The sequence below is a fragment of the Pinus tabuliformis genome, chromosome 1_2, assembly GCF_031772625.1.
Source record: "Pinus tabuliformis cultivar Carrire ecotype Pingquan chromosome 1_2, CPIR1, whole genome shotgun sequence".
Classification (NCBI taxonomy): Eukaryota; Viridiplantae; Streptophyta; class Pinopsida; order Pinales; family Pinaceae; genus Pinus; species Pinus tabuliformis.
In genome coordinates this window covers 94,823,303-94,848,635 of record NC_142298.1, presented here as the reverse complement: position 1 = coordinate 94,848,635, position 25,333 = coordinate 94,823,303, and the positions used below count along the sequence as shown (strand labels likewise).

Sequence of the window (25,333 nt, the reverse complement as noted above, 5' to 3'; positions counted from 1 at the left end):
ACCTTCTCATTTTCAGCTTCTATGATGGGTTCAGAATTTCCTTCTTGACTGATGGTCATGGTCAGTGCTCCCTTTGAGTGAAGGTTATGAAGTTTGTCCCATATATCCTTTGTTGATGAATATTTTCCAAGATTCTTCTTTACAGAATCAGGTAGCCCATCCAAGATTGTCTTTGCTGCTTTTGCATTGTACTCCTTGGATTCTCTATCCATCCTGCTATCATCAATCATTGATTCCCAAATTTCAATCCCTTCAGACTGTAAGAAAGTCCTCATTTTTACTTCCCATATATCAAAGTTCCCATTGAACCTTGGAGCCTCAAATAGAATGCTTTCAAATTGATTGTTTTCTATTTTAGTAGTAGAGGGAGACACATCCTTAGGAGGATTGGAGACTTTCTTCCTTGACCTTGCCATTCTTAACTATGCTTCAAATACCTGACTATGTATTTAAAATAACTGACTGTTTCTTCAACAGCAACACAGAAAATTAGCTTGAGAAATACCTTGGATTTTTTTTGACTGAGCCTTCACTTTGTTGGAGAAGCTGCTGCAGCAAGAAATCCTTCCTTCAGCTTCTTTGACACCTTCAAAGAGCCTGGACAAGCTCTGATACCATGTTGGAAATTTCTGGTAATTTCAAACAAAAATTTGAACAAAGAATGAGGTTCTGTTTTCACCACAGGATCAAAAAAAAAATTGTTTGCTGAGGAACAGAGTTTCAGCAACACAAAAAAAAAATTCAATTCATTAACAGGAAACCAACTGTTACATAAATCATCTTCTGTGCACAGAGGGATTTCACAACTGCTTGTTACAAAAGCATCTTCCTCTTAACAAAGGAATTTCACAACTGTATATGCTGAAAAGCGTCTTCTTCTTAACAGAGGGATTTCACAACTGTCTATTGCTGAAAAGCATCTTCCTCTTGACAGAGGGATTCACCAAAGACAATAGATCTTCCTCTTAATAGAGGGATTCACCGGAGACTGTGCTGAAAAGCATCTTCCTCTTTAACAGAGGGATTCACCAAGAGCTTCCACAAAAACAAAATTACTCTGCCTCCATTTAAAAGGATTTACACTGCTGTGTGTAAATTTTTATTTACATTTACTACTGTAAATAAAAAATTATTACATAGATTTACTACTGTAAAAATTTCATCATACGCTCATGCGTATTACAAAAAACATCCACCACAAAAACAAAGGATTACATGCTCTGTTCTTGGTTTTGTTTCGCACTGCTGTGCATAAAATTTTCTTGGCACTACTGTGCATTCCTCATTTGCTTTCAACACCAAAACTTCACGCTGCTTGCTTCCCTTATATTTCATATGCCATTTCACATTACACATGCTCTGCTGTGTGTTTCATTTCACCACATTCTCAAACACTGGGCATTTTATTTTTACTTTGCACACTACTGCGTGCTTTTCTTCCTTTTGTTTTCAAAATGGACAATAACCAAAAACTTCACGCTGCTGCGAGTTTTCACATCTCAACAAAACCTTACACACTGCTGCATCTAATGCATTACATATATAATGAACAACCCTCGCCATTTTTGCTGATGTGTGTATATTCTCTCACGCTGCCCCCAACTTACGTTATACTTCATATGCCATAACAAAAGGCATTCCATTTTTTTAACAAAAACGACTACCCAAAAAAAATTACCATATTACATGTCGTGTAAAGACAAATAAACTTAAGAACTTTACCAATAACTCTACGACCATAATAAATTCATTTACTACTTCGGCATGGTGAGGAATTAATTCAGTCAGGTTTACATACAGTTTTACCAAACATACGGAGGTCAAACAAAATTTCACTCCACGCAATCTCCATGCCCTGCAGACATGTACGCAGCTTTGACTTTGATCAATGGTGGGCAGCCACACTTTCAATCGAACGATTATCGCTTGAACAAAACACACGAACTTTACGTTCCGGGGAATGGGTGGTTTTGGAACCGTACTCTGGACGCGTGGCAGCAAGTCGGCATGATCGGAGCCCTCGAAGGAAAACCACAATTGATCAAAAGCGGTGCGGGGGAGTCTATCAGTTTTGCATTCGCGGTTTACTGGCGGCCACGGCAGTTGGAATTAATATTCCAACAAGTACGCCTAGCGTTTATGCAAAAGATCAACAATACCCCTAGCAGCCAGCCTAAAGATCTAAAGATTCATCTCAAGAGAGAAAATAAATGGCGTGAGTGTCCCCACATGAATGAAGACTTAAATATTTATTGTTTGAATTAATTTTTAATATGGTCCTCTTTTAATAAAAAAAATTGTAGATTCCCTCATTTAGCTTTCGCTCTTTGCATCTGATGTAAAGTAGAATACAATGTAATTGCACGACAAGATAAAATCACTAATCATTGCTTCAAGTCAAGCATTTTGTCTTATAATAAATATTCACAGTTATTGCATTCACACGTACTGTGGTACTAGTTGGAGTTCCATTTCTTGAAGATCATCTCCAAAACTATCAACGTGAATGTTCAAAACTATCATCCTGAATGTTGCTTTGTAAACTAAGACTGATTTTCTTGTATATGTTGATTTTGTTTCCTCCATAAAAAACTTACGATTGTTTGAACACCATGGAATAATGTAGAGGCAAATAGGTGGTGGAGAAGACAAGGATACATACAAATACTTAGCATATCCTGACCTCTCTGCATCTAATTTTATACGATTAGAGAAGTAACCAGGGACCCTTCCTGAAATGTTTGAAAACGTTCAAAATTTATTTCCCTCTCATGTTCTAAGAGATTCAGGTTCCTCAAATCTTTTAATTGAATGTAGATATCCACCACTCCATGAAGCAGTCCTCTAGTGTGAAGAAAGCGTCACACTTCCATTTTTAGTAAACTCTGCAACATTGTCTGCAGTTGAATACTGATGCATTGATCCAACGCCTCTAGAAAATGTCTTCGCTGATCCAGACTCTTGACAGTAAACAATTGGGACATCTGAAGAATATTCAGTTGCAGATGTGCATGTTGCCCCTAATCCATTTTCATTAGAAATCTCATCTACTTCATTAGAGTTTAAATCAAAAGAAGTTGCAGGTTTGGGGATAATCTTTTTTTCTAGTCTCCATAACAATTTTTCCATTGTTAGTTTCCCATTCACTTAATTGCTCCATTGATGCAGATGGCAATAATGGTGTTTCATTTGGAGGATGATAAGCATTTGGATATGAAATTGAATCACTTGAATATCAATTTCAACGCACTTGAATTTGAATTTGAATCATTGCTTTGAACTCCACTCTGAATTAGATGGCTTTGGAGGTGGAGGGGCACCAATAATTTGGTGAATGGACCAAACAATGGTAGTCAAGGACCTTTCCATCAACATTGTAGGAGCAAGGTTTGAGCTATATCCTCACTGTCTATGAGTGTATATACAATATATCAGGGAAGAAGCAATTTTTTTGCATGACTCAACTTTAAAGGGGCACCAAACATTATTTAGAATTTCTAAAACAGCTTGACAACATCTCAGTGAGACTGAAAATTTTCCAATTTCAGTCAACATGTTGGCATATATTAGCTTATATTGTTGAAAAGACAATAAAATATATTATGGGTTTCCAAGGATTTTTGCATAATCGTACAACATTGTACTCTGTATAGCCTCTGGACTAGCATAATTCCATGGATACGTTAAATCACCTGCACCAATTAGGCACAACCTTGCCGTTTCCTAAAAATACTCAATATTTTCTTCCATGACAAGGTAGCAGGTGTGTGCAACAACAATATTGTTTCTTTCTTTCTATAGAAAATCCCCAAGATGCACAATCACACACTCATCATCTTTTGTCTTGTCTGTAGTAAAATTCGATAGATTCTCTTGCTATTCATTAAGCATCTCACTCATACAGTGCTGGTCGGATTGCTGCATCCCAAAAACTATGCCAAAATATAATTAAGTAGAAAATGCCATTTCGTTTGTAGAAAAATTTTCCTACGATTGTCCTACTAAAAGAAGACACAATCTTTGAAGAGGTCACACAATGGTCGTACTACGGTATGACCATATGTGTACTCCTATATCCCTACGTCATTCAATTGAATTTTGAGTACTTGAGGAGGAAAGCTACCACCAACCCGAATCAATTATTACTTTCTCTGACACTTTTGATGGGAAAGGTGAAAGGTTTGAAGGGGAATTATAGGGGATCCATAGGGGCATCCAAGTCCATTGCCTGCTAGAGAGTCCCTCTGAAAGTTTCTCATATTTTTCTGATTTTGGTTCAAAATTCCTTGAAAAGTGTTAAATCTGGAAAAAAAATTCTTAAAATGAAAATCGGTAAATCTCTTTAAAAAATTCTCATATTCCTCTGATTTTGGTTAAAATTTCATTGCTTCCTCCGTGTAGAATCCAAAATAGCGAAGTATCATAGAATATAGCCAAGTGTCATACAATCACCTATACTTTGAAAATTATAAAGTGAGAGAAGAAGCGTCATAAATTTCGAAATCTTAGAAAACAGTGAAAAGCTGTAAATCTTGAAAAAAAATCTTAAAATGAAAAGCGGTAAATCTCTTAAAAAAAATCTCATATTCCTCATATTCTGGTTCAAAGTTCCTTGCTTCCTCTATGTAGAATCCAGAATAGCCAAGTGCCATAGAATCCATAATAGCCAGGTGAGAGAAGCATCATAAATTTTGAGATCTTAAAAAACAATAAAAAGAGGTAAATCTTGAAAAACTTTTCTTAAAATGAAAAGCGGTAAATCTCTTAAAAATATTTTCTCATATTCCTCTTCTAGTTCAAAATTCCTCGCTTCCTCCGTGTAGAATCCAAAATTGCCTAGTGCCCTAGAATCACCTGTAATTTGAAAATTACAAAGTGAGAGAAGCATAATAAATTTTGAAATCTTAAAAAACAGTGAAAAGTCGTAAATCTTGAAAAATAAAAATCTTAAAATGAAAAGCTGTAAATCTCTTAAAAAAAATTCTCATATTCCTCCGATTCTAGTTCAAAATTCCTTGCTTCCTCCATATAGAATCCAGAATTGCCAAGTGCTTTGAAAATTATAAAGTGAGAGAAGTATCATAAATTTTGAAATCTTAGAAAACCTTGAAAAGTGGTAAATCTTGAAAACAAAATGGAAATGAAAGTTTTTGAAAAAAGATAAATATTTAAAATTTTAAAAATATTACTAATTTTATGAATTATATTTCTAAATATTTGTGCATAGAAAAATATATTATTAATATTATATAAAATATTATATTATTAATAAATTTCTAAAACATAAAAAAAAGAGTATCAAAATTAAATGTAAAATCTCAATAAATGGAAGTGGAAAGTGGTAGTTTTCTCAAACATGAAAAAAGATAATATTTGAAATATTTCTAATCTTATGAATTATGTTTCTAAGTGTTTGTGCATAGAAAAATATATTATTAATATTAAATGAGTTAGAAATTTTAAATTTACTCTTCCTTAAAAATATTTTTGATATTCTAATTTATATAGGTTAAAATATTAATTTTATTTTTAATATTTAATATAATTTTATGTCATTTTGGCACCATTCATGTTTAAGGTTCATGTTTAAGGTAGCTAAACCATATTATTAAAAAAATTCACCTATACCCAAATTAGATAATTAAAATTTGCCATGTCATATTAGGTACCTATATTTCTTTTTAATTTTAAAAGATTTTGATGGCATTACATATTATGACATGGAAATTCAATGTTAAGATTTTTAAATCAAATTTCCTCTAATGAAAATAAAATATCAATAACTCGCAATTTTGATTAAGTTTACTTCATTTATAATTACAATACAATTTTGAATTAAATAGTTAAAATAAATATACATACAAATTAAAATCACAACTGAAATTATATCAAAATCACTCTCAAAATAAATTTGAAAAATGAACTTTACGAAGCTTTCACAAATCTTAGTAAATTGAAAATGATACTTTTGAATGGAATGGTTGAAAACACAATAGCTATATTTACATTAAAGTCGGACCCGAAATAATAAAACAATAAAAGCCCTTGAAACACAAATATGCCAATAACTTTGCAATTTTGAGAGATTTTAAATCTCATAATTTCAGTGTATATTTTGCTAGATAACGCACACAAACACACATGCACACACACACACATATATACTAAATTCACCCCAGAAGAATTGAACTCACACATACCTGGAAATCCAATATCCTCAAGATGAATTATTTGTGTCTTCAACCCTCACAAATAGGTTTTTAGATGTGAATGTGAATAATAATAAATTAAAATTAAAATATATGAACCAATGAAGAATTAAAAGAATCAAATCAACAAATACCAATCACATTTAACAAACCCAGTGCTAAAGCTTCTTTTCCCTCCAAACATCTTAGTGGAATATATAAAAACTAATTGAAATTAAGGAAAAATGGTGATGAATGGGTTCATGGGTAAACAACAAAAGTTCAAGGCCATGTTACACCCCCTCAAAACTACTATCTAGATTATTGTAACATGATATGACAATAATATTAATCCCCACATTCAAATGGTGCGCATAGATATATATTCATCCAAGTAGATGGAAACCCGAGATCTCTAGGTTTGTAAACCTGTTTTTTAGCAGTTCGGCCATTTTTGCCTGTTTTTTTAGACAAAAAGATCCATTAATGATTAGTAAATAGATTTTATGATAATAAAACAACCAATTTCCTAAAGAAATAAGTTCATCCTATGGATCTTTATATCAATTATAGGTTTGTCCAAAATACATGTTTTTTCATAATTTCTTGTTCTCTTCTTTGAGTTCTGTTACTTTAGCTTCCAACTCAACAGTATATGCCTGCAAACAAGGAAAAGTTTTAAAAGATTAGTGTTGGGTTGTGTCATATTCTTTCCACGACTAACCTACGTAGTTAAACAGGGGGTTAGAGGGGGGCGGAAGCCCCCCTTCGTTGTGCCGATTGCGCAGCGGGGGGGTCACAGGGGGGGCGGCAGCCCCCCTTGTCCGGGGGTTTGAGAGGGGCGGGTAGCCCCCCTCTACGGGGTCGGGGGCAGTGCCCCGGGAAAAAAATTTTTGGACCCTATATTATGTCGGGCGAACCTACCTATGGTTTTGTGCATGATTTTCGCACATGGTATTGGACGCTATGGTTTTTCGGTCCATGGTATTGGATGCTTCGGCATGTATAAATATGTATTGTAACATTGAAAGGAACATAATGAAAAATCAAGCTGGTAGTCCCGGTTTTGGGATCCAGGGAAAAATCTCTGTGCATATGTGTTTTATGGGTTATGCTCTCGCGTTGTTTATTTTCTTTGTTTAAGAATTCGTATGCAGGTAATTTCTGTACAGGGTTAAAACCTACATTTGGTATCAGAGCTGTTTTGTCTTCAAGGGGACGCCTTTGTTGCTGAGGGGTTTCGCTCGGGCCTGTGGTAGACCCTGTTCAGTGGGAGATCTGCGAGATTGATTCTGGTGGTGAAAGAAGATGGCGAGCAGTGGAAAGATCGAGATTGAAAAGTTCAATGGTCAGAGTTTTGAGTTGTGGAAACTCAAGATGGAGGATCTGTTGGTCGATAATGATTAGTGGATCGTGGTAGATCCGGGTACTAAACCATCGGGAGTGACCGATGAAGAATGGAAGAAATTGGATCGGAAGGCAAAGAGCACAATACGATTGTGTGTCTCAGATTCAGTATTGCTGAATGTATCAGGGGAAGCTACGGCAAAGGCTTTGTGGGTCAAGTTAGGGACTTTGTATCAATCTAAGTCTCTGGTGAATAAACTGTTCCTGCGAAAAAAGCTGTATAACCTAAGGATGAAAGATGGAGACTCGGTGACAGAGCATCTGAATGCGTTTAATACTGTGGTAAGTCAATTATTATCTGTTGATATTAAAATTTCAGATGAAGATAAGTGCATCAGTCTATTGTGTTCTCTACCAGATTCATGGGATAGTCTGGTTATTGCAATAGGTAGCAATGCAACTGCTTTGCAGTTTGATGAAATAGTCTCAGCCTTGCTGACGGAGGAGATGAGACGGAAGAATATGGACAACCAGAATGGTGATGCCTTGTCTGTACGAGGACGGTCCCAGAACAGAAACAAAAATAAGTCATCGAGTGGGAGATCTAAATCTAGAGGGAGATCTAAATCTCCAGGAAAACCTACAAAGGTGGTGTGCTGGAAATGCGGAAGGGAAGGGCACTTCAGAAGGGATTGTAAATCTAAAGCTCCTGATAAAGGAAAGGGATCTGATGATGCTCCTTCTGCAGAGGCGAAAACCACCTCCGATGAAGGTGGGGATGTGTACTTGGCTTCTTCAAGTACACATGTAGATCATGAGGCATGGTTGATTGACTCAGGTGCATCCTTTCACTTCACTCCCCATAGAGAGTGGTTCTGCGAGTATGAGAAATACGATGGTGGTGATGTCTTCTTAGGAGATGATAGGAAGGCTAGAATCATTGGTCGGGGAAAAGTAAAGTTGAAGTTGCAAAGATGGAAGGGTTAGAACACTTCCGGGTGTTCTACATATTCTTGCATTGGCCAGAAATCTGATTTTTGTAAGCAAGTTGGATGATGCAGGTGTAAAGACGCTGTTCGAGAAAGATACCTGCAAGATGGTTCGAGGAGCACTGATATTGATGCGGGGACTTCGGATTGGAACTCTGTACAAGCTGCAAGGTAGCACTGTTGTTGATCGGCGCAATAGTTTTATGGTTCCTGAAAATGGAGTAGAAAATCTAGTGGTCTCTGGAGAGAAGACCATGTTGTGGCATCAAAGGCTTGGACATATTGGAGAGAAGGGCCTTCGAATAGTTCATGGTAAAGGTATGGTAGAAGGTATGAATGATAGCTCTCTGGATTTTGATTTCTGTGAAAATTGTGTGTATGGGGAGTAGAATCGAGTGAGTTTCCCCTCTGGTGGTAAGAGGACGAAACAGATATTAGAGCTTGTGCACAGTGATGTGTTTGGACTTGTGAAGGTTCCATCACTGGGTAAGTCTGTGTACTATGTATCATTCATAGATGACTTCTCAAGGAATACATGGATATATTTCCTTAAGAAGAAATCTGAAGTCTTTGACAGGTTTAAAGAATTTAAGGCTCTGGTGGAAAATCAGACAGAGAAGAAGATAAAGGTGTTGAGGGCAGATAATGGTGGAGAATTTTGCAGCAAGGAATTTGAAGAATTTGGTAAGAAGTGTGGTATAGCACGGCAGAAGACTACTCCATATACACCTCAGCAAAATGGAGTCGCAGAAAGAATGAACAAGACGTTGATGGAAAGGGCAAGAAGCATGCTCAGTGGTGCCGGGTTAGGACAGGAATTCTGGGCAAAGGCGGTGGATACTGCACGTTACCTGATCAACAGATCACCCTCATCAGCGTTGGAGGATAAGACTCCACAAGAAGTATGGACTGGTAAGAAACCCTCTCTTTCACATCTGAGGGTATTTGGATGTGATGCATATGTACATGTTCCAAAGGAGAAACGAACCAAGTTGGATAGTAAATCTGAAAAGTGCATCTTTATTAGGTATAAGGATGGTTTAAAGGGTTATAAGCTTTGGAACCCAGTCACACGGAAGGTTGTGTACAGCCGAGATGTGGTGTTCAGAGAGGTAAAAGATGTTATTCAATCTGAAGTCCAACCAAAGGAACCTGAGAAGATAGAGTTTGAGCCAAAGGAGGAAGAATCAGACTCTGCAGCAGAGGAGGAATCAGAAGATGAAGAGCCACAAACTCCGGCTGTGAGAAGATCAGGTCGAGAAAGAAGGCAGCCAGAAAGGTATAGTCCATCTGCTTTCAGTTCAAATTTTGCTTTGTCTGTTACTGATGATGATCCCAGAACTGTGAAGGAAGCAGTGGATTCAGAGGATGGAAAACTCTGGAAAGAGGCCATGGTTGATGAAATGGCATCTTTGCACAAAAATGAGGCTTGGGATCTGGTAGAGTTGTCGGCTGGAAGGAAACCCATTGGCAGCAAATGGGTGTTCAAGAAGAAGACTAATGCAGAAGGAAAGGTGGAGAAATACAAAGCTCGGTTGGTAGCAAAAGGTTATTCCCAGGTGCCGGGAATTGATTTTGGTGATATTTTTTCTCCTGTTTCCAAGGTAGCTTCTATTAGATTACTTTTATCTGTTGCTGCTGCTTTTGATTTTGAGGTAGAACAGATGGATGTGAAGACAGCATTTCTTCACGGGGATTTGGAGGAGGAAATCTACATGAGGCAACCTGAAGGCTTTGCGGTGAAGGGTAAGAAAGAACTGGTATGCAAGTTAAAGAAGTCTCTGTATGGGTTAAAAAAGTCACCAAGGATGTGGTATCGGAAATTTGATACACTTATGCGGGGACTTGGCTTCACCAGAAGCAAAGCAGATCATTGTGTGTATTTTAAATTAATTGGTGACCGTGTTATTTATCTGGTCTTGTATGTGGATGATATGTTGCTGGTTGGAAATGACAAAGAAATTATCCAGGATTTGAAGACCCAATTGTCCTCCAAATTCGACATGAAAGATCTTGGTGCTGCAAACTATATTTTGGGCATGGAAATTAAAAGAGATCGGGCAAAGAGGAAGCTCTGGTTAAACCAGAGGAAGTATGTCGAGACAATACTGCAGAGGTTTAATATGCAGGATAGTAAACCGGTGAAGGTTCCTATTCCTGTAGGTGTGAGGTTATCTGCTGAACAGTGTCCCAAGACACAAGAAGAGGAAGAGGACATGTCCCGTGTTCCATATGCAAGTGCAGTCGGTAGCCTGATGTATGCAATGGTATGTACTAGACCAGACATTGCACATGCAGTGGGAGTATTGAGCAGGTTTATGTCAAAACCTGGGAAGGAGCACTGGACAGCAGTGAAGCGGGTTTTCAGGTATTTGCGTGGCACTAGTGATTATGGTTTGTGCTACCAAGGAAGACCAGGATTGGACAGAGTGTTGGATATTCATGGTTTTGTTGATGCAGACTGGGCTGGAGATCTAGATCAGAGAAGATCTACAAGTGGGTATGTGTTTAACCTATTTGGAGGTGCAGTCAGTTGGATGAGTAAGAAACAATCTGTAGTGGCACTATCAACTACAGAGGCAGAATACATGGCAGCCACTCATGCAAGTAAGGAAGCAGTTTGGTTGCAGAGATTGTGTTCAAGTATGGGGTTAGTACAGGGAGCTATAAGAATAGACTATGACAGCCAAAGTGCAATTTTCTTGGCAAAGAACCCTGCTTATCATTCAAAGACAAAGCACATTGATGTTCAGTATCACTTTGTGAGGGATATGATAGAAGACAAAAAGGTGTTGCTGGTAAAGGTGGACACTTTGAAGAATACTACAGATGCATTGACAAAATATGTGAGCTCTGAGAAGTTCTCTTGGTGTAGAGAAACAATGGGTGTTTCAGGGCTGGAAAAATGACTAAGCTCTCCTGTGGCCCCCTGTGGAAAGAAAACAACAAGTGGGAGATTGTTGGGTTGTGTTATATTCTTTCCACGACTAACCTACTTAGTTAAACGGGGGGTTAGAGGGGGGCGGAAGGCCCCCTTCATTGCGCCAATTGTGCATTGGGGGGGTCACAGGGGGCTGGCAGCCCCCCTTGTTTGGGGGGTTTGAGGGGGGCGGGTAGCCCCCTGTACGGGGTCCGGGGCAGCGCCCCGGGAAAAATTTTTTTGGACCCTATATTAGGTTGGGCGAACCTACCTATGGTTTTGTGCATGATTTTCGCACATGGTATTGGACGCGATGGCTTTTCGGTCCATGGTATTGGATGCTTCGGCATGTATAAATATGTATTGTAACATTGAAAGGAACATAATGAAAAATCAAGCTGGTAGTCCCGGTTTTGGGATCCAGGGAAAAATCTCTGTGCATATGTGTTTTATGGGTTATGCTCTCGCATTGTTTATTTTCTTTGTTTAAGAATTCGTATGCAGGTAATTTTTGTACAGGGTTAAAACCTACAATTAGTATTCCTAGATAAAATCTAGCAGCCTTTACCAGGTTTGTCAAACTGAGGGTTCTGTCAAAATGTTTTCTCAAACATAGTTTTGTCGTTAAAATAGAGACAGGCATCACAAAACTGATATCAATCAACAAAACACAACGGTTATAGCAAAATCCTTCATAATGCTTCTCCAGAAATAGTTTATCAATCAGAACCGACATTCTTACAAAATAAGACAAACATATTGTTACGCTCAGTTAAGAGATCAATGAAAGTTTACTTAAATTATGTTTAGAAGGCTTGACCTTTGAGAATAAGCTGACAAGACTTATTCAAAACCAAGCACATGAGGTATCTTACCTTCATTACAAGGTTTGGCATAATGTTACCCTATAACCCTGTTAAGACCTTTCAGACAAGCACACAGCCATAAACCTCTTTCATACAACTTTGTTTCTTCCTTTTGGAGTGTCCGGGTGACCAAGAATACCATTAGGAGGGTTGGGATAATCTTACCTTATACCTCAAGTAAGACATAGATGATTGGGCAGGAAGTCCCCTCTCTCCTACAACTTTGTTGCATCCATTTTGGAGCACCCCAGGTCACCAGGACAATAATGAGAAAAACCAATGGCAAAAGAATCATGATGTCAAAGATTTTTATGCCGCAAGCATGGACCTCCCAACCCATAGTACAAAGATGAGGACCTAAGAAGCACAGAGTGAACCATTAGTTTTGCGATCTCAAAATCCAACCAAAAATAGGTAGGTCACTTATGCATGCAGTCCATTACAAATGGCTTATACTTTACTCTTCAATCCTAATATCTTCACTAATACATAGGTAGGTACCCTAATCCAGAGAATGGATCTTAACATAGACTTATATGTAGTTAAAATAAAATTGTATAAACTGTAATGTTGGAGGCTTTTGATTGATCCAACAAATAAAAATCTAAAACGTTAAGGACATAATTACTCTTTCATGATCCTAATATTTAATTACTCTATCATGAACCTAAGATTAAAACAAATGACACAAACGCTATTTTTACCCCTAATTTATGTAAAGCACAAAATATCATTTTTTAGTGGAAAATTCAAAAAATTTATAATTCAATATCTCAAAAATTCAAAATTTGACTGATGAAAACTATGCTTCTCATTTCTTACCAAGATAGATACTCAATTTCAACGAATCAGAGCATAACCTACAATGTACACACAATTCTTCAATACCTGTCTCAGAGGAAAGATTGTAAAATACATCATAGGAGAGCTTGTGCATGGACACAATTTGAAAAAATATAAACAATCACCTGGAACAATTGCAGGATAGTTTTTTCATGAACCAAGAAACATTTAGTACTGGTATTCTAGAAACTCCTTAAACATAACAAATAATAGAAAATAAGAAAATAAATATAATTCTTAACTTATCTTTTAGGAAATAATAAGGTTTGTAATTGAGTTTGAGTTTGAGTTAGGTTTGTAATCTAATGCACTGACAAAATACAAGAGCGATTTTGAAGGGCGGGTTATGGTACCAAAGCCAACAATTTGGGCCAAGCCAAATTAGTTTCAGGATCAAATACTGAATGTAGGCCTCACATAGATTAGACCCATACTGTCTAAATTGTATAGTAAGGTGAAATCATTGGTGCGGAAAATTTTAGTTTTTTATATTAGTACTTTTGGATTACATGATTTGGTCTCATGTCAAGAAGTATGCAAAAGGTCTCAGACAATGGCAACATAATCTTAACTGTGTGTACTCTTGAGCATGCATCTAGGGTAATGTTTATTGAGGGAAATGGGGCAAGTTTAAGATGAAACTAGCAAGAATGTTGCTATGCAATACTTCATGCTAAAGCATTGTACAGAGACATGTCCACTCATTCATTTTACAATCCATACATATCATAAACATATAATGATAAAATGTTTTATTGATCATTTGACCTAGAAACACAGTAGAAAGTGAAGCACTAGCTAAATGTCATAGAGGATGCCTTGTATACAATACTTGCCTACCCTCGACACAAAGGTTCAAGGAAGCAAAGTAAAAATCCCTAAAATAGGCATGATGGTCCTTTATTTTTGGTGACTCCTTTTTCACTAATGGTGAAGAAAAACATGAAAAACATCTAAAACCTAGCTCTAGGTGGAAGAGAATAATACCTACTCTTGCTATTAGGTGTTTGGCATCACCAAGATCATGTTATACTACTTAGTCTTGCTTTGTTAAATTAGATAATAATTGTCAGACTGGTGCCATATGATGAGAAGCCCCATATTCACATGCCACACATTCCTAAGAATTCTGTTGATAGATAGGCAAGATACCATCGAGAAATCCTTCTCAAACTTGGCAACAAACTTATCCAACTATGTATCTATATATGCTACTACCTACTTTTTTTGTTGCTTCCACTTACCCTTCTTCTAATGTAGATTCTATAAATTATGATGCATAATGACCATGCTTATGAGGAATGAAGCACTTATTTTTACTCGATTCCTTTAATAAATATGAGGTTTACTCCTCACTTTTTCCCTTACCCTTGCTAGGTCCTTTACCTTTGCCCTTATTTGTCTAACCAAATAGAACAATGTTATCATCAACTCCCTTTCTGCTAGCTTTCAACTCCATCCAAGTCTTCCTCTTGGATACAATCGTCATCCATCTTTTCAATGTGAGGAAGGTTCTCATGATCGGAAACACCTTTGAAGAATGCTTCCCATGAAGCTATGAATCCATTTAGTGCCATGTTCACTCACTTTAAATCTACAACCGTCTCCATAACTATTACAAGTTGACCATGAACTTGTGCGCCTTGCATAAGGTAACTATTGACTAAGTCTGATTAGGTCATCTCTATGGATCTAAGATTGTTTCACAATATCACCTTCCTATTTATGTTCTCACTCTGCTAGAAGCCCACTAGGACATAAAACATATCCTTTATTGTTTTCTTCTCGTATATAGAGGGATCAAATGATCCTTTACAGCGTCCATGATCATCCATTTGGACTTAACTTCTGTCCTCGTGTGCACTTCTAACCACTATAGATCTATAGATGAAGGCACGATATCCTAGATATCAGTATTTTAATAAGAGCATAACCCTTAGTTTCTATAACTAAAAAAATGAGGCACCATAAAGTCTATCCTCGAATATGAAGCTAGCTAACACCATCTTTGAGATCCAATACGCAAACACCTAGATCTGAAAATTAGTCCATCAAACAAATATGGAAACCAACTAACTACTGGTCCATCCTTCTGACAATTTCTTGACCACTATAAATGCTGGAGAAATTCAATTAGAACAAGGAGGGTTGTTCTAAGGAAAGCATATAAGGAAAGAATACGTTCACCTTAAGTTGTCTAAGCTTGATGACATTGTGTATGCGGGTGATAGATGCAGTGTTTTAAGTTTCTGATGTTTGGGATTCATTTTGTGGCAAATTTTTACCCTCCACCTCAAGGAAGGCTTGTTATCTAAGCACATCATCCTCAAATCCTACCTAGAAATAATGCAGTTGAAGAACGAGTCGTGGACAAGGATAACTCTCTTTTGGTCCGGGATCTTGTCACGTTGCCATCTCTGTAGATATAAAACAATAATACTTGCAAATTGTGAGGTACCCACATCCTCCACAACCAAAGTCTGCAGAGGGATTGAAATTAACTATAAGACTGAAGGAAAATGGAATTCTAATCCCTTCACAAGTTCGGTATCCAAAGAATTATGCATATAAGATGCTTGTTAAATAGGAAGTAGTAGAACCAGACATCGTTATTATGTTCGTCAAAGGATTGAAATTGAGAATAGGAAGGGTTTTTTATTCTAATAGTCTTTTCTATGATTTTTGTTCCAATTTGAACATCGATCTGCTTAATGCCAGGGATTCCAAGAAATGGGACACCATGGATTTGGGTAGCAAGGTTTTTAACACCAAATTTTTGGTGGCTTCTCAAGAAGTGATCAAATGTGAGGAGCCTAATCGCTTAGAAATACAAGAAATTAAAGGGTTGAAGGATTTTGTATGCAGATCTAGGAGTGGTTTACTTTCATTTGTAGCTAGGATTGAAGTTAAATCCATGAAAAGCTCCAAACCTCTGCAAATGCTTAGGCCTCTCCATCAAATTTGTGCTTGCACAATGCTTTGGAACCAAGCTCCATTTCTCAGAGAATCGATCATGTACCATGGCTATCTAGGTGTCCAAAGGTGGTTTCTTTGTGATAAGAACAATGATGACAACATAGAAGTGATAACATCATTGGGTTCTTTCAACATGAGTAGACATATGTGGCCATGGATTAAAACCCAAGAGGTTGGATTCTCCCATTGTGCATTGTGCACTCGCCAAGAATGTCAATGTGTGGCTTTCATGGACATAGATGAATTTCTGAATCCTATAGAATATATTCAAAATGAGACTATGCCAATAGATTCTACTCAAACGAGCCCTTATAGTCATGGAAAGGCTAATCAATAATGCAACATCTGCATATCTAGGCTTATTCAAAATAGGAGAAATAAGAGTTGATTGTCATAGCTTTGGCCCACCTAGATTGAAGAAACATCGAGATGAAGGTGTGATAGCAGGTTACACCTGCACACTAAATAGAACAGAGGGGCATAAATCTATCGTTCTCTTATCTGCATTAAACCAAATCTTAATAAACATAGTTCATTATTTTCAACTCAAATAGGTATATTATTACATGAACCATCGAGGGACTAATTATTATGGCAGATCAGTCTACTAAAAAACTATTTACAACATTGATGCCCTTTCGCACAATGATCATGGACTAAGTTTCTGAATCTAACATTGATATGCAATATAAGTTGTTGGAAACTTACCAAAGTTGTTAGAATATTACCAAAGTCATTATAGTGGATGTCGAAGAGAAACAATTTGATTCATATGCTTGAGAGGGATTTCTTCTAATTCTTGAAGTGAATTTTCTTCTTGTCGGGCTTCGTTTTTCTATATCATTAAAAAATTACATTAATTCAAAGATACGTATATCTGAAAATGTATCACTCATTCATATGCAAAATATGGTCTGTTTAATTATGCTTTTTTATTGGAAGAGCACTTCTCCAACAATTGCAACAACTTTTCTCTAAATTTAAAAGGCAAATTCTCTGTACTCTAACTATCTGTGAAGATTTGCTACAATAATTGTGCATTATCTGTTAGCTTTCCTATGGATTTGATCGATGTCAATCAAAGCATACTGATCAAACACAATATAAACTCTGGAAAGTATTTTATGCAGTTAATATTCGAAGTTTCAATCCACCGTTTGACTGTTCTATGTTTATCAAGCAATAGTTTACTAATTATATCTCTCAATGCACCATAAATGTTTTCAGAGCTTCCTTCACATCTTGGTTGACTCTCTGATTCAAGAAACAAGGAATGGAAGAATTCAACTTGTTTCCCTATCATGAATTCAACGAAAAAAGACATTGGCAGACACATGCCTGTTGATAAATTTTTACACGAAGATGCGAGAAAGAACATCTTCTCAAGGAGAATGAGGAAAATATGAGGGGAAATATAAACAATTTTTTCTCAACTGTTAAATGTAGAACATAGGGATTTTTCGAAGACTTTGACCATACACATTCTTTTATCCTGCAAACTGATTTCTGGAAAAGATCTTGCCAAATGGAATACGTGTGTGGTGAAGACAAGGAAGATAATCCTTGAGGGAGTGCAAGACTACATTGTCTCAAGTCTCCATGGGAAGGAAACTCTGTAATCTATGTGGAAAGAATTGAAATATCTTTTCTAGAACAACAATCACCATAAGAAGTTGGCACTAAAAGATAAACTTCAAAAAATCAAGATGGAGAAAGGCGAAACCATTCCAAAATACTTGACCAAGTTCACAACGTGCAGAGATGAACTTTCTATGTTTCAACGTGCTTTGTTTGTTTGATGTTGTGGAAAAGCTAATAGATCCTTTTCAATAGCCTGGTAAACATAAGTGTGGATACAGCCTCAACCATGAGTGAGAATGATGAGTCACGAAGATAGGGTCAGCTTTGATACTCTCCTTCGAAGGATCAAGCTTTGGCCATATGGCATTTATTGGGCTTCACTCACCATCTTTGAACATTGTTATTCTCTTACCATGGGGTTTAAGCATATAACCATTAAATGTAGTCAGTAAAGTTTCTTTAGTTAATCATCGCATCAATAGCCCGAAAAATGGCATTTTGGGGCTCTACACAGTGAGTCTAGGAGGGAAAACAGCTTTTCAAGGCTCTACACGGCGAGTCCACTCCAAGAGTTCCTCCGGTGTGGAGATGGTAAGGCGATGGCTCTTTTTCAAATCTCCAATAAATCGAGAGACTCCTAAAACTTGATCCTTGCACAAATCTTGGCTGAACAAATGTGGGACCAACAATGCCTATTGCTATAAACCATCCTTGCCCAACAATAAGATGCCTAACAACAACCGAAACTATGGTTTTTTTAGCATTATTGTGCATCGATTCATATTTACTTTCATGGTAGGTTTTCAACATTCATTGTGGAAAGAACTACAAATTTTGATGGATCAACTACTTGAGAGTTGATATCAATTGAGGTAGTTTTAATCCAAATGAATAAAAGCTTATGATTCATCTGCATACCATTTTTAGAAACAGGTTGGTTTAAGTGTCATCGATTTATTATTTCATGTTGGTTCATTAAAGGATTGACATCAATGTTGGGCATTGGATAATCCAACACTCCCCGTGTGTTTCGTGACATGGACTAACCGCCTCTCGAGGATCCGTTAACTCTGGCGATGTGTCCGTTTACTAACACCTACGGGTTTTGGTGTAACGGCAATCGTGATCCCAACAAGTGGTATCAGAGCCAAAGGTCTCGAGTTCGAATCACACCCGACTCACGCTGGGGGAGATTGTTTGGAATTGGATAATGTAGCACTCCCCGTGTGTTTCATGACATGGACTAACTGCCTCTCGAGGATCCGTTAACTCTGGCGATGCGTCCGTTTACTAACACCTGCGGGTTTTGGTGTAACGACAATCTTGATCCCAACAATCAAGATATGTTTTAATTGATTAAATATGTGCAGGTGGGCATACATAGCATTCCATCCACCTAGAAGAATAGATAATGATATTTAAAATTACTATAACTCTTGGATAAAGAAAGAGCTTGTTAAGGGTGAGATAATCTCAAAGAATATTGAGGCTTCCAAAGTACATATTAATTTTCCATATTTCTTGTTCGAAGAATATGCAACTCTCGGCAATGAGAGTAAGATGCTAAAAATTCAAGAATTTTAACCATCTCTAGAAACAAAAAATGTAAGAACAATAATTTTCAATATATATTACAATGGCACAATGGTTTGCAGGTTCAAGGACTCCCAATTTCAAATACATTGCATGGCTACAACATCTTGAACCCAATTAAAGGCTCCTTTTTTTGTAATCCAAATTCAGAAAAAGTTAAAAAAAAAAAAAAAAAAAGAATAAGTAATGGACTTACACTACATCATCCATGAATGAGAGTGACTACATGAGATCCCTGAATATGGAGTTGTTAATTTATTCTCATCATGAAACATTGGACCATGTTGATCATGCTAACATAGCTAGATTTTGGGAATTTGGTTCTAACTATAATGGGGTTGTTTTAGGATAGTGATTATATAATGGTGAACAGTATAACCATGACACTAAAAGTAGTTGAATCTATTTGCCTCCACTTTATGATGCCAGTGAAGACTCTGCAACCATTGATTTTAAAAGATAGTGACAACAATTCACTAAGATATTTGGAGCAAAACCAAAAGAATGAGATCAATATAGCCCAAGAAAAGTGAGCATACAATGTGAAAAAAGTAATTTAAGATGCAAGAAGTGGAAACAATGATACAACCAATAAATTGAAAATAATAAGTCAAACACTAGGAACATAGAATTTGTCAACATATAACTTTTTGTACTACCTCATTGTCCACTCTAGGAAAGGTATTTCTTGAAGATATAGAAGCATCATTTACATCAAAATATGCCTGCGAAATCATGAATACATTTAGATAGACTTACAAATTTTTAATCAAATGATCTAGAATATACAACGTCGGTATGAAAACAATGATCCAATAGGAAAAGGGGTAGATTTAAATGCGTGTAACAACCAACTCTTGAGTTCAAAAACCTAGATTGTAGTTATACCCTCATCCAAGGTCTTCATGCATAGCTCACTAATTGTGTATCAAGAGGCTAGTAGTCTCTTTGCTATAGAATTGGATTGTTTTTATTTGTAACTTAGCGAAATGGAAAAGATGTGAAGACAAGCCACATTCTTCTTATTTCACTGGGTCATGACAAATGAATAAGGAAAATAGTATCAACCCCTTGGAAAAGGAAAGTTGAGAACAATAAATACCATGAACAAACAAATAATCTAATGAGTTGAAGGGATAAAAAACCTACCACCCATAACAAACCTTTCCATCCAAATATTATTCTATGTTGGGCCACAACGAAAAATTTCGATAGAAATTTCATGTAGCCTACTACTACAAAGGAAATTGAAACCCCAATTTGTTGTTCCACTTCTAATTTTACCCAAAATTTCCTCATATTTAAAGGTATAACCATATCTTATACCAAACAAAATTCAAAAAAAAATATCCTTTCGAGAAATAGGATCATCAAAAAAAATTGAACCATACATATTAATGAACCTATTTTTCTATTGGAAAGAGAGAAAATTTCATAGATACTAACAAATACTTATGCATTACCTGCATTCAAATGAGTTAACAAAAATTAATGGCACCAGGAGAGCGATGATATTGTGTTTTTGGCAGAAATATTTATCTCTTCCTCCAACACCAAGATTCTTCTTGTCTATTGCAACAAAAATGGAAATCCCCAATGGAGATTGTTGCCTTCACAACCACTCCATTTCTACTAGTGTCTTGGGCATAAAATTGGACTCTTTCCCGCTAGAGCTATTAGATGCCATTTCATTGAGATACAATGATAGATGAGAGCTATGCATAGCTCACTAAAGGTGTATCAAGAGGCTATTAGTCTATTGGCTATAGAAATGGGCTCTTTTATTCGTAACTTTAGCGAAATGGAAAAGTTGTGGAGACAAGCTCCATTCTTCTTCTTTCACTGGGGCGATGTAAAATAAATGAAGCAAATAGTCTCAACCCATTGGAGAAGGAAATTTGAGAACAACAAATAGCATGAACAAGCAAAAAATCCAATTAATTAAGTCGAGATGGGTCTCGCTTTGTAAACAAACATCCACAGGCTTGTTAGAGTCAGTATGAATCTTTACTAGAAGTTGAGTAGTCTTCACATCACCAACCACATCCAATGGAAAGGTACCAACCCCTACAAGACAAATGATTTCTCCAAATAAGGTGCATACAATACCAATAATATCATCTTTTGAATATATTCTCAAACTTAAATGCCTCATACTCTGATGGAAAGAGATCATCATCAACTACAAACATACCAACTAAATCACACATGTTATTCACTTCATTATTGGAAGCTTCACCATCATCAACGGTGTCTATTGTTGGATTCATCAATTCATAACTCACTTTGCAGTCACCATCAACATGTGTTCGCCACTGAAGTCCCACTACACAATTGGCCTTCCACTAGTTCCTCCAACAGTTGGAACTAGTTTAACTGAAAACAACTTGAGATAACTAACTTTGATTGCTACAAATTAAAAATCGCACATGCTTAACTAAACTCTAACTCCTCCAATTCAAATTTATTGAGTAAATTGGGTGGCACAAGCCATGTCACACAAGTTAACTATATCCAAGTTGTTTGTTGATGTGGAAATTCAAATTTTATCAATCTAATCAAGGTAAAATCAAATTGGGAATTTATTGCTCCATTTTTCAACACTCCTTATCAGCAAGAAAGGGATTATCAACCACCCCTATACTGCACCTATGGAACTCTAACTTCCCTCTTGACAAATATTTTTCAAAATGTCAGCATCTTGTTCCTTTGTCGGAATGTAGTGTAGCAACATTATCTGCCTCCATGCACTGTCCTGTAAATGGTGATACCAGATATTTATATAGGCTTGGATCAATTGTGAAATACAAGATTCTTAGAGAGTTTGATTCAACTCTGAATATCACAATAGATCACCGTTGGATCCATCATCTGACCAAACGATCCAACAAGTATCTTTCTCATCTGTATCACCTCACATGTTGCTTGACTTGCAGCTATGTATTCTACTTCTATCGAGCTAAGCACCACATATCTTTGCTTCATGTTGTACCAAGAAACAACTGCAAACTCAACACTGAAAATTCCACCTGATATACTCTTTTGGTGTGATGGACTTTGCGCCCAATCTGCATCTGTGAAGCCACACAACTTCACTCCCTCTATCTATCTATACCATAGTCCAAACTAGGTAGTGCCTCTGAGGAACCATAAAACATGCTTAAATGCCTTCCAAAATAATTTGGTTGGCCTAAATATAGCTTGACTTAGTTGGTTGACTTCATAACACGTATATGGTCATGTGTTCACAATATACATGAGTGAACCCACTAGCTGACGATAAATGGTAACATCCACTTTTGCACCTGAAGTGACATCCTCTTTCCTGCAGTTGTTTGCTAGAGGTGTCTCCATGGGTTTACAACTCTCCATAATCTCTATAGTATCTCATTTGCATACTTGCCTTGAGAGACAAACAATTCCCCATCGTCTTTCCATACTTCCAACCCGAGTAAATAGTGCATGAGACCCATGTCCTTCATTTCAGATTCCCTTGCAAGGCCCTCCTTGCAAGATTTGATTAGTTGCTCATGATTAGTTAAAATCAAATCATCAACATATAAGACACTAATAAGCAATTTACCTTCTACCAATATGTGATTGAAGTTTGCATCCACTTCACTCTTGGTGAAGCTCAAATCGGTGAGATAACTATCGATCTTGGTGTACCAAGCATGGGGTGCTTGTTTGAGACCATACAACACTCGCTTGAGTCTGCACACATGAGCCTCCCATTCAAATGTCTCAAAACCTTATGATTGTTCGATGTACACCTCCTCCTCAATAACCCCATTTAGAATGTTGTTTTTACATCCATCTGGTGGATCGTCCACCCCATGTGCATAGCTAGAGCAAGAATTGATCTAATGGATGAGTACATTGCTACAAGAGCAAAGGTATCATCATAGTCAATTCTTAAATTAATATGTTTTGTCTTAATTGTCTTAAATGATTTTCGTCTTAAGTGGCATTGTCTTAAATATAAAATTTTGTCTTAAAATATTTTTGTCTCAAACTATTTTTGTCTTAAATATAAATTTTTGTCTTAAAATAATTTTGTCTTAAACTATTTTTTTCTGAAATATAAAGTCTTGTCTTAAAATATTTTTGTCTTAAACTTTTTTTGTCTTAAATATAAAGTTTTGTCTTAAAATGTTTTTGTCTTAAACTGTTTTTGTCTTAAAATATTTGTCTCAAAATATTGTTATCTTAAATTTTAAGTTTTGTCTTAAAATATTTTTGTGAAAAAACTATTTTTGTCTTAAATATAAAGTTTTGTCTTAAAATATTTTTGTCTCAAATTGTTTTTGACTTAAATTTAATATTTAAGATAATTCATTAGATGTTAAATTTTAATGTAAAATACATAAAATAAAAAGTGACTTTTTAAGACAAAATATTTCTTTTGTCTTAAAAAAATGTCTTAAAAGTACCCTTGGTGTAGTAGTGTTTGTGATCCAGGTGGATATTGGTGGCCACCTGCCAAGTCCACCTGGACCCCCACCATTGTCTTTCTCAGCATTTTCAGTTTCCTTAATTGTAGCACAACTTACTATTTTTAGCAGTTTTTCGGGTCCTGAACTTCCGGAGCCGTTTTGAGGCCCTAAACGACGTTTTTTGGGGAATCCGGGGCAACACGAGTCCATGAAATGGACTGGTGTTGCCCGTTCCAACAATGATAGTGCTCGGATAGATCTTTCTAATGAGCTATTGTACGCGTCAAACGGAGATCGTATGCCAAAGTTACGACCCCGGGAAGTTGATGTACCAACTTACCCCCAAACGGGGCCCATAGTTTGGCGTTTCATCTCCTAGGGTTAGGTTTTGGAATGTTAAGGGTTTTTCCATTGTTTCTCAACAATAAATAGGCCTTCGAGCCTCATTGTAACACAGTTCAGAGGCATGTAGCCATCACATCTCTTCTCAGAGATAAGCTACCATCGCCCTAGCTAGTTTATTTCCATTTCTGTCTGTAAGCATATTTCAGTATTTTCCATTAATGAAATAAAGTATTATTTCCGCTGCATCTTTGTGTATATGGTTATCTCTGTAATTTTTTGTGTTCCTGTTTAAATCCGGATCAGTTTGTGTGTCGATTAAAACTATATTGCTAACCTTCTCGGCCGTTTGGATGGTTACCAATAGCCCACCTAATGTGATATCAACCAACCCTATCCCATCTCCTCCAGAATACGCTTTTCTGGTAGTTCGCAACACTTGCTCCGAAAAAATAAGGTTTGCCACCGATTCTTCCATCACTTTATGTTGCTCCTCACCCTAGCCCCTTAAAGCTCCTAGAATACTTGGAATGACCTATAGCCACCAATAATTAATATTAGACACAGAAATGCAAACTAGTAATTTAAACATTCAAAATCCCTAACAGCAAATAACGAAGTACAAATGCATGAATTACCTTATTGTCTATGAAGGCAGCCCAGAAGCGGGCAATGGCTCGGTCATATGGATCTTTGGGCGAAAAAAATGGCGCTTTATTGTCCCATGCCTCGTCTATGTACTCCACAATAAGCATGGATTCACAAACAGGGTTCTCGTTGTGGATGAGCATCGGAATCTTCTTGTGAACAAGGTTTGATTGCAATAGCAAGTCGCTTTTATTTTGAATGTCCTCTTCAATGAACTCATAATGGATCCCTTTAAGAGCGAGTGCTATGCGAACCAGCACCACGAAGGGACTCTAAGCCACACCTAATAGCGTTACTTGCCCATCTTCTCGACAACCCTCCATTGTTATGAAATCTGTTTTTCCAAATGTAATGAGCTTATCTTCCATATGTGTACCTGCCTCTGGTATCTTTAGTGTATTATATATGGATTTTTCTTTAGTGCGACTTTTTCGAAGCTTTTATGGTGGGTTTTTCCGGTCCAATTTCTTTAAAATCTGGCAGGAATTTATTGAAATCACAAGCTTGATGGGTAATCCTGTGCAATCAAAGTGCCCTGGGGGTTTTCCAGGGTGCTGAATTCATATATACAGTAAAAAAACTAGTTTAAATAACACAAATCAAG

General features: G+C 36.7%; 3 pseudogenes; 2 read left to right on the top strand and 1 right to left on the bottom strand.

Moving 5' to 3' along the window:
• Positions 1–25,052, bottom strand: part of LOC149204633 (glutathione S-transferase U17-like) — a 29,203-nt pseudogene extending 4,151 nt beyond the window's left edge.
• LOC149204635 (glycosyltransferase family 92 protein At1g27200-like) lies at positions 1,864–16,683 on the top strand (annotated as a pseudogene).
• LOC149204634 (uncharacterized) lies at positions 18,201–19,836 on the top strand (annotated as a pseudogene).
• Positions 25,053–25,333: the final 281 nt, after the last annotated feature.